Here is a 13207-nt window from a genome sequence, read left to right on the forward strand (position 1 = left end):
TACTGCTTTTTCGAGAAGAGGTTTCAAACATTCCATTTATAGTTGACAAATTTTATCAAAAATTAAGGTAAATTTGATTGAGGTGAATTGGATTCAATTATTTCAAATGTCAGTACAACATATCATTTTAGGCAAACTTGAAAGAAAGAAAAGCGTATTCTAATTTAGAGAAAAAAAGCTGAAATATATAACATATGACGCAATATTGCTTTTCAGTTTCAGAATACAGAGACAGTGATTGATATATATTAGTAATATTTATGTCAACGTTGCTCGTTAAAACACAGATCAGAAATTTTAAAACTGTTTTTAAATATACGTTTCAGATAAAGATAACACTATACTTATGACCCTTTCTTGTTTTAAGATTGTTTGAAAAACGACGCAGCTAGATATCGGAAAATCATAATTAGTAATTCTGGTCGCTCCATCAGCATATACTCAATTTGACCTTGCCTGCATATTTCTATCACAATTTTGTAGATTCGCATCTTTGATTAAAATGAACTGATGAACTGATGATAGGATCTGATCTCGTGATTGATAAAATATTTTAAAATTGGCGTTTTTTCTTTGTCTCTTATCAGATAATGAGGTTCATATACTCGACCATTTATATTCGTTGCCCGGTGTTGTAGTTTTTAATTGCAGTTTGCTTTGTATTTGTGTATAAAAAATAACAGAGGCAAATAAATCTTGCTTTGTATGGTGGCATATTTCTGCATACGATAATCAAAAAAAAAAAAAAAAAAAAAAAAAAAAACAAGCATAGTTTCTCAAAAAATATTTTAATCATTTATGTATTATCGTATGCAGTAGTTGGCACAATCGTGGAGATTTTTTCAGTTGGAATATATATATATTTTTCATGAATGAATTTTATTTGTTCACGAAAACTTTACGAATTTTCGCGGAAACTGTCTGCTTAAGCGGATGCAGAAATATGCCACCATGACTTTGCTTTCTTAAATTGTTTTTATGTTACTGAGCAAATATTAATTAAATGGAAGATTTAACTTAAATATCTTTTTCATAATTTGATATCAAAATTATTTCACCGTTTGTTTTTAACAACACAAAATAATATATATTTTTATACCAATTTATTAAAACCTTCTGAAATAATTGTACCAGTTTTTTTTTACATGTATGTATTCTAAATCTAAATTTGAAATGCACCATAATGCACTAAAACGTCCTGGTAACAGTCTCTCAATTGCTCCCTGCCGCCGTCACGAAAATGTAAGGCTTGAATTATGCCCAATTGCGTTTCATACTGTAATAGGTATATTGTTACAAGGTTCATGGTGAGTTCGATCACATACTAAAATTACTAACATTTTGATAAATCCCATGTATTCAAGATTCACACCTTGCATGCTAAAGAACCAGGGAAGCTTCTGGAATTGGCGGATCTGTCTGCATATTGCACTATCCTCAATCTAAAGAAAACAGCCTTCTATATTCGTCCATATAAGAACTATGTGTTTCTTGCGGGGAATACAGAAAAGACAAACAGGAGAGTTTAGATGTATCTGCACTTCGTCTTGCCGACTACAATGCTGTGTAACAACTGCCTAGTACAAACATAAAGATGCATACAGAAATTGTATCATTCACTGGTGCCGAACGAATTTGTCCAGTATCTCTTATGATAAAATCAAAGGTTTGAAACTTTCTGCTTGTGACAGGTTTAAGCTCCAAGCAATTACACAATTATTCATATATGGACAAACTGACAATTTATCAGTTTAGCTCTTCAGATCTATCGGCTTCTTAACTAAGATTAATATGAAATCATGCCAACGATAAAGTACAAAGCACCGCATCGGTGGATATACTTTTTTTTGAAAACTTGCGTTTTCCTTGATGGGTTCAGAGTTGAAGAAATTTATGTTAAAATTGTTTTAAGGCACTGAACTCAACATCGCGCGACAGCAAAATAAAACAGACAATTGCTTCTATGTATCTTAAGAAGGCTTTGAAACTTAGTATCTGACAGATTAATATGTGTTGTAGAAACACGCACGAGTTAGTTTTTTACTATTGTTGTCTATTTAAAATTTAAAATCACTTGTAACGTAGTGCCGAATGTAAACTTCCTTTATTGTACAGCTTTGTAATTAACCACCGTTAAATGTATATCTTGCATGGTGTGTTGGTCAAGACCACAGGGAAATATTTATTTCCGCTGCGAACAGGGTTCAATTTCAGACTCGTGATTTTATTTTTTTGATTTGGCATTTTTAAAATAATGTAGTTTAGAAGCAGGACTTCATGTGCTGATAGTTAGTTTAGTTTAAAAAGAGCTTTTACCAAACAGTGCAGTGTACCGTAAAGAGAGTTTTGTTAAAAATAATACCATATAGTAATAATTCGTATTCAAATAACAAATTTAGGTAAAATAGGTGTAGAAAGAACTTAAGCTATGTAAGCATTCATTGGGGGCCTACGTGGCTAAGTGGTTACGGTCGTTGTCTTCAAATCACTTGCTCCTCACAGATGTGGGTTCGAACCTTACTTTAAGGGAGTAATTGAGGGAGTAATTCTTTATGTGGGGAAACAATCCTGTTTGTGTACGGAAGGTCGGTGGTGCTACCAATGTGGAAAACCGAGGTAAAACGAAACCTGGCGGGGAACCATTTGGCAGTTTTATTCTAACTTAAACAATGGTGTTCCTCGAAATGACAGTAACTTATTTAGAACAGGGTTAACAACTCTTCTGCCACTTGATCATAGATCCGTCGAAAGTTGATAAAAATGCATTGTACTTGTAGGTCAGTACATATGCTATATATATATATGAAATATTTGTGGATCAATTTGCTACAAACCTCTAACACCTGGGTCTGTTGAAACTGACCTGATCCCCCTGTTTCTATTGTTGAGTGTGCAGGTTAGTGCAGTCATTTACTTGGATGGTTAATCATTGCGTGGCACATGATGCCCGATCCAAACCTAGCAAACGAGTCCGTTATACAAATAATACAATGATGGATAAAAAAATGTATTAATGCATCAAATACAAATGTTATTTTGCAGACATAATGTCAGTGTTATAATAATGTATTCTCTTGCACTTGCGTTGGTTTCATATTTTTGTTTCCTTTGAATACATTATCATTATGTTGATAATTCGTTAAGCATCTTGGCCTCGGATTTTCGGTAGCTGGATTTGCCTAGCACAATGTATTCTCCTTGCATTGTCTAGTGCATGTGTGCTTATCATATTTAAAGCTTCAGCATTATAGCGTTGTCTATTTTGTTTCTATGCATTTTGGCTAGAAATCTATCAGTTTATGCTTTGTTTCATGATACTTCTATCTCATACAATATGCCATGATATTTCATTAATTTTCTGTAATGATATTATTATAATAAAAGTCTCGGCCTTATCCCATTAAATCAGCACTTGTTATTTATTGTTATAATAATGTATTCTCTTGCACTTGCGTTGGATTCATATTTTTGTTTCCTTTGAATACATTATCATTCAATGAAAATGTAATTGTAAAATCATCTAAATTAGCACATGATAGTTACTCAAATTTTACTATATTAATATTTTTCGATAAAATTTCTTTAAATTCATGAAAAAAGTTGTTTTTAAACATAAAATGTGACTTCATAGATAAATACTTGCACAATTTTACAATCATTAGAAAAAGAATATGCATCATTTCAGTTCATAATTGAGCGTTTCATCTTTATAATGAGAAGATAGTTAACCACTTAACTCTTGACTTAAAAATCGTCATTGATCAAAGTCATTACTTTCGTGCACACAAAAACAAACCAAAATTACTAATTTTCAGTGGGGATAACTCGTCAAGAGAAGGAAAATTAGCCATAATTGCCTCGTTTATTTTCATAGATACAATGAATCACGACGAATATTTTTTCCGATATATATAAATAGACAGATAAAGTAGACTAAAGTAGACACGGAATAATTGCAATATATGGGGAATAAGAAAATAAATAAACACTGGTACTATTTAGTTTTAAATATAATTTATTACTTACTAATGAATATACACCCTATGACATCACCAAAAGGCTATAATTGTATAAAGTCAATAACTATGGAGTAACAATAGCTATTTTGTATAACAGACATTTAGCGCTATTTCCAGCAGCAAAACGATTTGTTTATTTATCAACACATTTGTATTTATCTGAGCTATTTTCTGTAAAATGGATGCAGCTGCTAATATTCCAGTGTAAAAAAGCAGTATTCATTGGCATTGATCACAATTATTATCGATATTTATTTGGTACTAAATTCAAGGTTGTTTTTTTCTTTCCAGGTATTTCCCACTTGAAATGGCTGTTTTCTTGAAAAAAAAAAGAAACGGATAAAAAAATGAAATTTAGCAATACTAATAAACGGTGTTTAGAATGTTTGGTTGCCGATACTAAATACAAGCCATTGTGTGGTTTCAGTTGCAGTTACATCTTGATTTAATTTACTTTGAGTTGTAGTAGGAATGAGTTGTGTCATCAATGTGACACATTTCTTTTGTCATATGAATGCAAAGTCACTACACTATAATACGCAAACGATTATGGAAAACGGGTAACTATAGACCAAAAACTGGATAAACACAATGTATTAAGATTCCTGTTCTATTTTATACATATTTGTTCATATTTGTAAAAAAAATAAAAAAAATAAAAACAAACATATTCACATATGCGGATTGGTAATATAAGAACTGGAATTGATAAAATAAAACTTAAAATGTACATACTTTAATATTCTGTTCAAAATAACTTATGAGTGGTATTTGAATGATGTGAATCAAAGGAAGCAAACTTGGTTTTAACGTTCTTTATTTTTACTGTAATATTTTCATAAGTATATCAACTAAATTAAATCTTTAGAAACGAAGAAAATATGTAGCATCTAGTACCATACACGTGTATCTGATAAACTTGTCTTAACCTCGTTACGAGGGGATTTCAAATGATTTATCTGACTTATTGATCAAATAAACTTGCCATATCAAAGGAAAGAGAGCATAGTTAATATGTTTAATCAAAATAAAAATCATCTTCGAAATTTCGTTTCAATTCGTCTGCCGAAGCTATCAAGGCTATATCCTTAACTTTAAAATAATGATAAAAATGGCTGGCCAATTCGATTGATAGTTTGCTGAGGAAACAAAATGTCCGAGTTGTGACTGAAAAGTTAAAAATCAACCTTATCAGTATTTATCGTATTTTGATAACCAGAAAGAGCCGGTTTGGTAATGGAATCTTTACTTTTGAAGCGTCGTAGTGATATTTGTAACAAACTCCAATTTTCATTTCCAAATTAAATAGGTAAGATAATTACATGACTTTAAGACTTTAACTGAAAAGTACAATTGTTTTCTTTAATCTGTAGTTTTCTATCATGACCATTTCTGGAAAATTCTTGCCTACGTTTGCAAATCAGTTTTTGATTCTAAACATGTTTTATAAGGTTCTGATATAACCTCAAACATATAGTAGTTTCTAAAATTCATCCAATAGAGAAGTCAAAGTATTCTATACATGTAGTAAGTTTTGAAAAGTTTATTGTATTACTGATGTAATGATTACATATTTATATATTCACTTACGAAACATAGTTTAATTAAGTGTAATATTTAAGCAAACAATTGGTGTCTACATAAGCAATAAAATTTCAAGAAAAATATATCTTACCAAGGCAACACACAATAGTTTTTAACACAAACAAGTTATTGTTTTTAGTTCAAGTTTAAAATATTTTTACACGCTTATAAACAAGGGTATACAATTTTGATTGTTGAATTGTTGAAGGAATATATGTATAGTTTGGCCAGTATCAAATATTTTCTGTATAATTGGTTGTTTTCTTCCATGACAATTTCTAGAAAACTCTTGCCTACATTTTGAAATCAGTAACTTTTGGAATGTTTATAAAGTTAATTTCTGTAGAGCTAGAACAGCTGCAGAGGGTATTTCTCTCTAGCCACTTCACTGCTGTCATGGCGACAATAAATACATTAACCAAACATTTAGATTTACATTTTCTTGATACAGTGTGTAGTCTGAATCAGAATGATAAACCTTTCAGATATTGAGGACAGGAAACATAACATTATTTTAGACAATATTGAGCTATTTTCCCATTAAAGTATTTGTGGCAGTTGCACATAATGTAAAAAAATGTGGCCCAAGTATAGTATAAGCAAAAAGTAGTTTCGTGATTTAGTTTTTGAAATAATACGCTTTAAAGTATTAATACGTGTTTACTAAATAATAAATAATATATTACTACATTTCTAGTGATGAGAGCGAAACTATTTTATCTCGTTCTTTATTTAGAACTCAGCCCATGTATAAATAAATATATTTCTACATTTCTAGTGATGAGAACGAAACTATTTTATCTTGTTCTTTATTTAGAACTCATCCCATTGATTTATAATAATAAATAATAATTATCAACATAGAAATAAGACAGGTTGGCAGGTCGACAGGTTGACAGGTCGACAGGTTGAAAGGTCGAAAGGTCAACATGATGACAGGATGACAGGTTGACAGGTCGACAGGATGACAGATCGACAGGTTGACAGGTCGACAGGATTGACAGGTCGACAGGTCGACAGGTTTACACGTTGACAAGATGATCATGATTAAGCCAATTGTAGATATTGAAAATAAAAGTGTCAAAATGTTTATTTATAGATTAATGTTTTTTGGTCTCTCAACCTGTCGACCTGTCAACCTGTCAACGCAATTATATTTATTCATTAATGACCTGTCAACCTGTCGACCTGTCATCCTGTCAACCTGTCAACCTGTTTGAACGCCATTATATTCATAGATCAATGTCTATAGATTTTATTAATTCCTTCCGAATTACTTTATTTACTTGAAACTATTAGGAATTAGGGCTATAAGATGTATTTGTATTCTGAAGTATATAGCCTTATAATAAAATTCAGTAATGTAATTTGGTTTGCCATCCTATCAACCTGTCGACCTGTCAACCTTTGAACGCCATTATATTCACAGATTAATGTCATTAGATTTTATTCATTACTCCCGAATTACTTTTTTACTTGAAACAATAAGTATTAGGAATTAGGGCTATAAGATTTATTTGTATTCTGAAGTATATAGCCTTATAATACAATTCAGTAACCAAATTATTCATTTATTACACCAGAATTATTTTTTGCTTATACTATACTTGATCCAAAAAGGTAAGATGAAAAGAGTATGTATCGATTGTAGTTGAATGTACGCCAAATACCGAACGATTAGCAAGTATATTGAAAGCATTCCGATGGCGTTCATCCATATCATATCAACATGAAGTGATTTTATGTAAAGGTGATCACAAGTGCTTCCAAAACTCTTCAACTGATCTCTCTTTATTGAATAACATATTTGAAACCGATTGGTATGGTCGACAACAATAGCTGCACTCCCGCCGCCATCCAGACTAATACGGAAAACGTGTTTTGTTTTGTTTTGTTTTTTTTATTTCATACGTCTAATTTATATATGGATTTGATGTATTAGGTAGGGGGCCAATAGGGTCTACCATGCAACACACCCTCCCCTCTCCCTAGACTTTCTTTCATAGGTACCAAATTGTTCGGCAGGACCATCCCTTTCGAAATAAGAAATGTTCCCAAGAAAAGAAACTCTTTTCAACTAAATAAGATTTCACTGTTTCCATGGCAACCGTTCATTTTTGGAAAATACGACCATATAAAGGATAATCACTCTTATCTTGGTCAGTTTTGGTGATAAAAACAATACAAATGCTGTCAAAATGGAGCTAAGACATCGACCTTGAAAAGCAGCACTTGTATTTAACTAACTAATTTGCATATTCATGAATATTAATGAGGATGTTACAAAAATGACAAAATTTTATTAGAAAATAATATTTCTTAAGTTTAAAATCAATTTAAATGTACCAAACAGTTTTTATCTGATCTGAAAGTCTCTCGGTGTTTTCTTAAATAGTATTTTGTAACAGTGATGGTAACTTTTTTACTCCAAAATAAATATGTTTAGCTAATATGTTCCCTACGAGAAAGTATCAGCTTAATAAAAAATATTATCCAGTGTTCTTCATTCTTTTTTGTGTAGCTAAAGTTCTATAAATAAAGAAAATTTAATGTGAATGTATCCAACCAATTACTCGCTCTTCAAATTTATCCCTTTGTTAAATCATTGAACATCTTTGCAATTATTTCTTTTTTATTTCCATTACTTGGAAAAAGCTCCAAAAGTTTAGACTTTTGTAAAACTGTTTCTGAAACACAATGTTCCTACCTACCTTAAGTATTATGTTAAGGGTATAATTCACAGTTGTTTCTGTCCGACACTGTTTTGTATATTACGAAATTACCTACGGCCTTACTAACTTAGGGGTTGCTAGGGTTTGTAAGATTAACGTGAGATCTAGGCCCAGTTGTTCGAAGGTTCAAGAGGTGATTAAGCTAACGGTCGATTACCTTTAAGGGTTATATTAAGACATTTTAGAACTTAGTCAAACAAATCCTTAAGTAAATGATGTTAAGAAAAAGGTAAAGGTTAAGATGTCTCCCTTTGATGAGAAAATTAATTCCATGGATGCGTACTTGAATGTGTACGAAACGTACGCTGTTGCGCAGGATTGGGATAAAGAGATATGGTCACTAAACTTACCGTTCCTTCTAAAGGGTACGGCAAGAGAGGTTTTTGATAGGCTTCCATTGGAAGATAGGAAGGATTATGATAAACTGAAAGCCGCTTTGCTACGTCAGTTCGAACTCACTGACGATGGCTATAAGAAAAAGTTTAGAACTGAAAGGCCTCGTGATAATAAGACCTTTGTGATGTTTCTAGCCAGAATAAGTAGATATTTAGATGGTTGGCTTAGATTGAGTAAGGTAGAGAAAACGTACGAAGGAACCAATAAGAACCGGTGCCATAAACCATATGAAATACCTCAGAGACAGTATCCTAGTAGTCGTAATGTAGGCACTAGTAATAGAGGTAGTAGCAATGTTGCTAATAGAGGTAGAGGTTATCAACCCTTTGGTGTACTGAAGTGTACTTATTGTGGTCGTATAGGGCATAGCTCTTATTACTGTAGGAGTGGAAAGTACGGTAATAATGCTAATGCAGCAGCAGAGTTAGAAGGAACAGGAAAGTAGTAAAGGGGAGAATAGAAATAGTAAGGAAAATAGAAATAGAGGTAGAGGCCGTGACCGATCTAGGTAGGAGGTAGAGAAAGAAATAGAGATAGAGATAGGAGTAAGTCAAGTAGGTCAGAGAGTGGAAATAGTATTATAGAACTCAATGATGTAGAGGAGTTAGGTATGCTTAGTGTAAGTACATGTCCTACAAAACCCGGTACTTGTAATGGTAGGGATGTAATCGCTATGCGGGATACAGGTTGTACATGTGTGATAGTGAAACGGGACTTAGTAGAAGCAAGTCAGTTTTTAGAGAAAACCCGTAGATGTAAGTACATAGATGGTAGTGAACATAGGCTAGATGTAGCTAGAATAGATATTTATTGTCCGTATTTCAAGGTACAGTAGAGGTGTTGGTTGGTAGATAATCCTACCAATGTTGTTATAATTTGTAATGTAGAGGGAGTTGTAGACTCTCAGTTTAGTATTTAGCGTCACAGTAGAAACTAGGGCGCAAGCCAAAGTTAAGACGCAAAGAAAGCTTAAAAGTATCCGCTCAGATTTTAGATATACTAAAGAAAAGCAACAGAAAGATAGCACTTTAATTTGTGTAGAAAGAAGGCTGAGGAAGGTACGATTAAGCATGTAAGGTAAATGTTTCCAGTATATTGAAGAAATTAAAGAATAGATTGTTTATAAGAGAGTTTGCGCCAGAATTTAGACAAACGTAACAAGTTGATTGTATCTAAATGTCGTAGAGAAACTGTGATAAAGTTGCACATGATTCGTTACTGTCAGGCCATTTAGGTGAGGGAAAACTAGTGATAGGTATTAGGCGAATTTTACTGCCAGGAGTAATGGCAGAAGTTAGAAGGTACTTCAGTCCATGTATACTTGTCAACGTACTATAGCTAAGTAGAGTAAGTAAAGTTCCGTTAGGAAAAATGCCTTTATTGAATACTCCGTTTAAGAAGAGTTTGATGCGCCATCGTTGGTCCGATCGAACCTATGACTGAAAGGAAAAACAGGTACATTTTGACCTATGGAGATTATGCTAACTACATATCCGAAGCCATACACTACCTATACTGAACTGAGAGAGTAGCAGAGGCATATGTAATATGTACAGTAATTAGGCGTCCAAGGAAATGCTTCCCCGATTTGTGGATCGCAAGTTTAACGTACAGACCTGAGGCAAGAAGTTAGGTAGGAACATATTGTCATTAAGGCATTAACTACAACACCGTATCACCCTATGTGTAACGGTATAGTAGAGGAATTTGACGGTAGTTTAAAAGCCCAGTGTGTGAGCTTTGTGTAGTGAGAGACCTAGGAATTGGATAGGATCTGAATGCTATGTTGTTTGCGTACCGTGAAGTTCCGCAAGAAAGTTTGGGATTTTCTCCCGTTGAGTTACTTTACGGTAGAGCAATCCGGGACCCGATAACTGTGCTAAGAGAGTTATGGGCCTGGTAAGAACTGTAGAATGATGATGGTTAAAACCACTTACCAGTATGTTTATTGGATTTTGCAAGAAAAAGTTGGAGGATACGTGGTAAATAGCTCAGCAACATTAGCAAAAAGGATTGCTAAGATACAAGAATATTACAATAGGAAGGCTTGAGATAGGAGGTTTAAAGGCAGGTAGTAAGGTACTCAGTATTCTTACCTACAAACATAATCAGTTGTTGTTACATGGAAGGGTCCTTACGGAGTAGTAGAGATAGTAAATAGACAGATGACAGATAATGTAGACGGAAAGTTGAAAACTTTTCAGTACAAACATGCGGAAACAGTACTGTGAAGGAAGGATATGTAAGTCTATACCCAGATAAGGTATTTAAGTAAGGTTGGAGCACTATGGAGGAGGATCAAGAATTAAACAGATTAATCCGAACGAAAAGTAGTGATGGAAGTCAAAGTAGAGTGAGAAGGATATAGCTTTGTGTCCTATAAAGCAGGAGCACAAAACGTACAAAGATGTAGAGATAATCCGGAGTACCAGTAAATGTAAGCAAGACGTAGGAGCCTGGTTAACAAATTTCTCAAAATGTATTGACAGATATATTGTTTTATGTGTATTTTTATTGATAGTTTTAAAGTTTATCCCCCATTTTGCCGCCATTGCAGTTACTCTCACAGATTTTGGACGAAAAGGGTCACCAAATCGTGTAGAGTGGGGTGAAAGTCCAGAAAAATGCTTTCCAGACTTTGAAAGCTAGCTTAAATGGGTCACGCCTATTTTGAAGTGGCCAATTTAAGATCAGACATTTATATTGAGAGAGATGCTTCAGCTATAGGAGGCTCATGGTTGTGCTTCAGGAAAGTGAGGAGAGTAATTACCTGTAGCGTATATGCTAGAAGGGAAATTGCTACCTAGAGAGCAAAATTACACATGAGAGAGAAGAGTGTTTAGCGGTAGTATGGCAGGAGCTAAGTTTACACGCATTTGTAACGGTAAAGACTTTGTATTAAGAAGACAGATCATCACCGCTCACTTATTTGAATTAAGCGAAACTTAGCATATCCAGGCTGATGAGATGGTATGCATTACACCATAGAGGATCAGTATTAGAGCAATTCCTGGTAGAGGAAAAAGAAGGCGCAGATTTATGAGTAGAGTTGTAGACAGGTGGCTATATTATATGGTGTAACAGATAGTGACAGTGTAGGCTTTTTTGTATTGTTTGTTATTTTTTTCAGTATGGCAGTGTTTCATCTAAGAAAATTTAATATCAATTTTCTTTTTAAGGGGGACGTGTGTCACAAAATTGACATCGGGCCTTATTTTATATCTGTAGTGTAGAAGGCAGTACTTGCAGCATCTTTTTGTAAATTTTGAGTTATTGAGGTAAATGGCAGATTTCATTCACGCATTGAAATACCCTCTAATGTTCTCTGTAATTGTATAACTTAATTTTCCATGTAATATTTTCATTAAATCGGTTCAGGATAAATATATTAGATATTTTAGGAACTTCAGTAATTTTATTTTTTATCCACAACACCACTATAATGGCCTCACAATGTCAATTTCAATCCGCGCCAAAGTAGTCAATTCCGGCTATAGCGTGAAATCCCGTGGAAAGAAAATTAGTCTAGATTCACGCAAGGCCGTGAATCCCCAGGAAATTTTAGTGGCACATTACCCTTTAAATAGACAGGACTAGATATGCCGTGCGCACACCACCTTCCGACATTATAGACGATCTATGTCTGATTAAGTTTTCTTGCTAGAAAATTTTTTTTTTATTCCTCGATCGAGGTAAGAAAGTTATTTGTTAGATATTTGTCGATTTTGCATGACGATTTTATTTGGTAAATGTTTGGGCATGCTACAGAATTCTGTAAACATTTACTTTTCGGCATATGATTTTAGCTAGTTTCGTATGTTAGGATAATTTATTAAATTTTTCAGACTTTGTAAATTATTTCGAAAGAGGAATCTAAATGTTTCGTTATATAAGATGTAAAATTTGTACTGAAATTTGTAGCATGATGTTTTTTTTATATTTATAAAGTACTCTGTTTTAAAAACATATTCAAACTCAATTTTTTTAATTATGGAAACGCCATAACTGCAGTGTACGTTATGTATGAAAATCGATATGGCAAGTCCTAGTACCATGTATGTAATATATTATTGTAATATATGAAATGGTGTGCCAGTCTATGCATAGACGTTGGTGGGAGGGTGGGGGTAATGCTCGTTTTGTTGTATGGCATTAGGTTAAAGGATGCCAACTAGAAGCTAACGTTTTGATTTACAGTGAATTTGTTAAGTTGTAGTGTAAGCTAATAGCTGCTGTATTATCATGTCCGTAGCTATAATTTGTTCATCATAAACTTTTCATATCTTTTTCATACTTAACTTAGTCCTTTTTTAATAAGTAAGGATCTTTGTAATAATGGAAGTAATTAGTGACGTATTTTTAAACACGTGACGTCTGAACTGAGGAGCACATATATGTTGTATAAGTACATGTATTATTATGGAGCCCCCTACGGAAGTATGGGTACCCAAAGGAGCAGTTTTATGCCCTGTCTTA

Source organism: Mercenaria mercenaria, chromosome 13 (assembly GCF_021730395.1).
Source record: "Mercenaria mercenaria strain notata chromosome 13, MADL_Memer_1, whole genome shotgun sequence".
Taxonomy (NCBI): domain Eukaryota; kingdom Metazoa; phylum Mollusca; class Bivalvia; order Venerida; family Veneridae; genus Mercenaria; species Mercenaria mercenaria.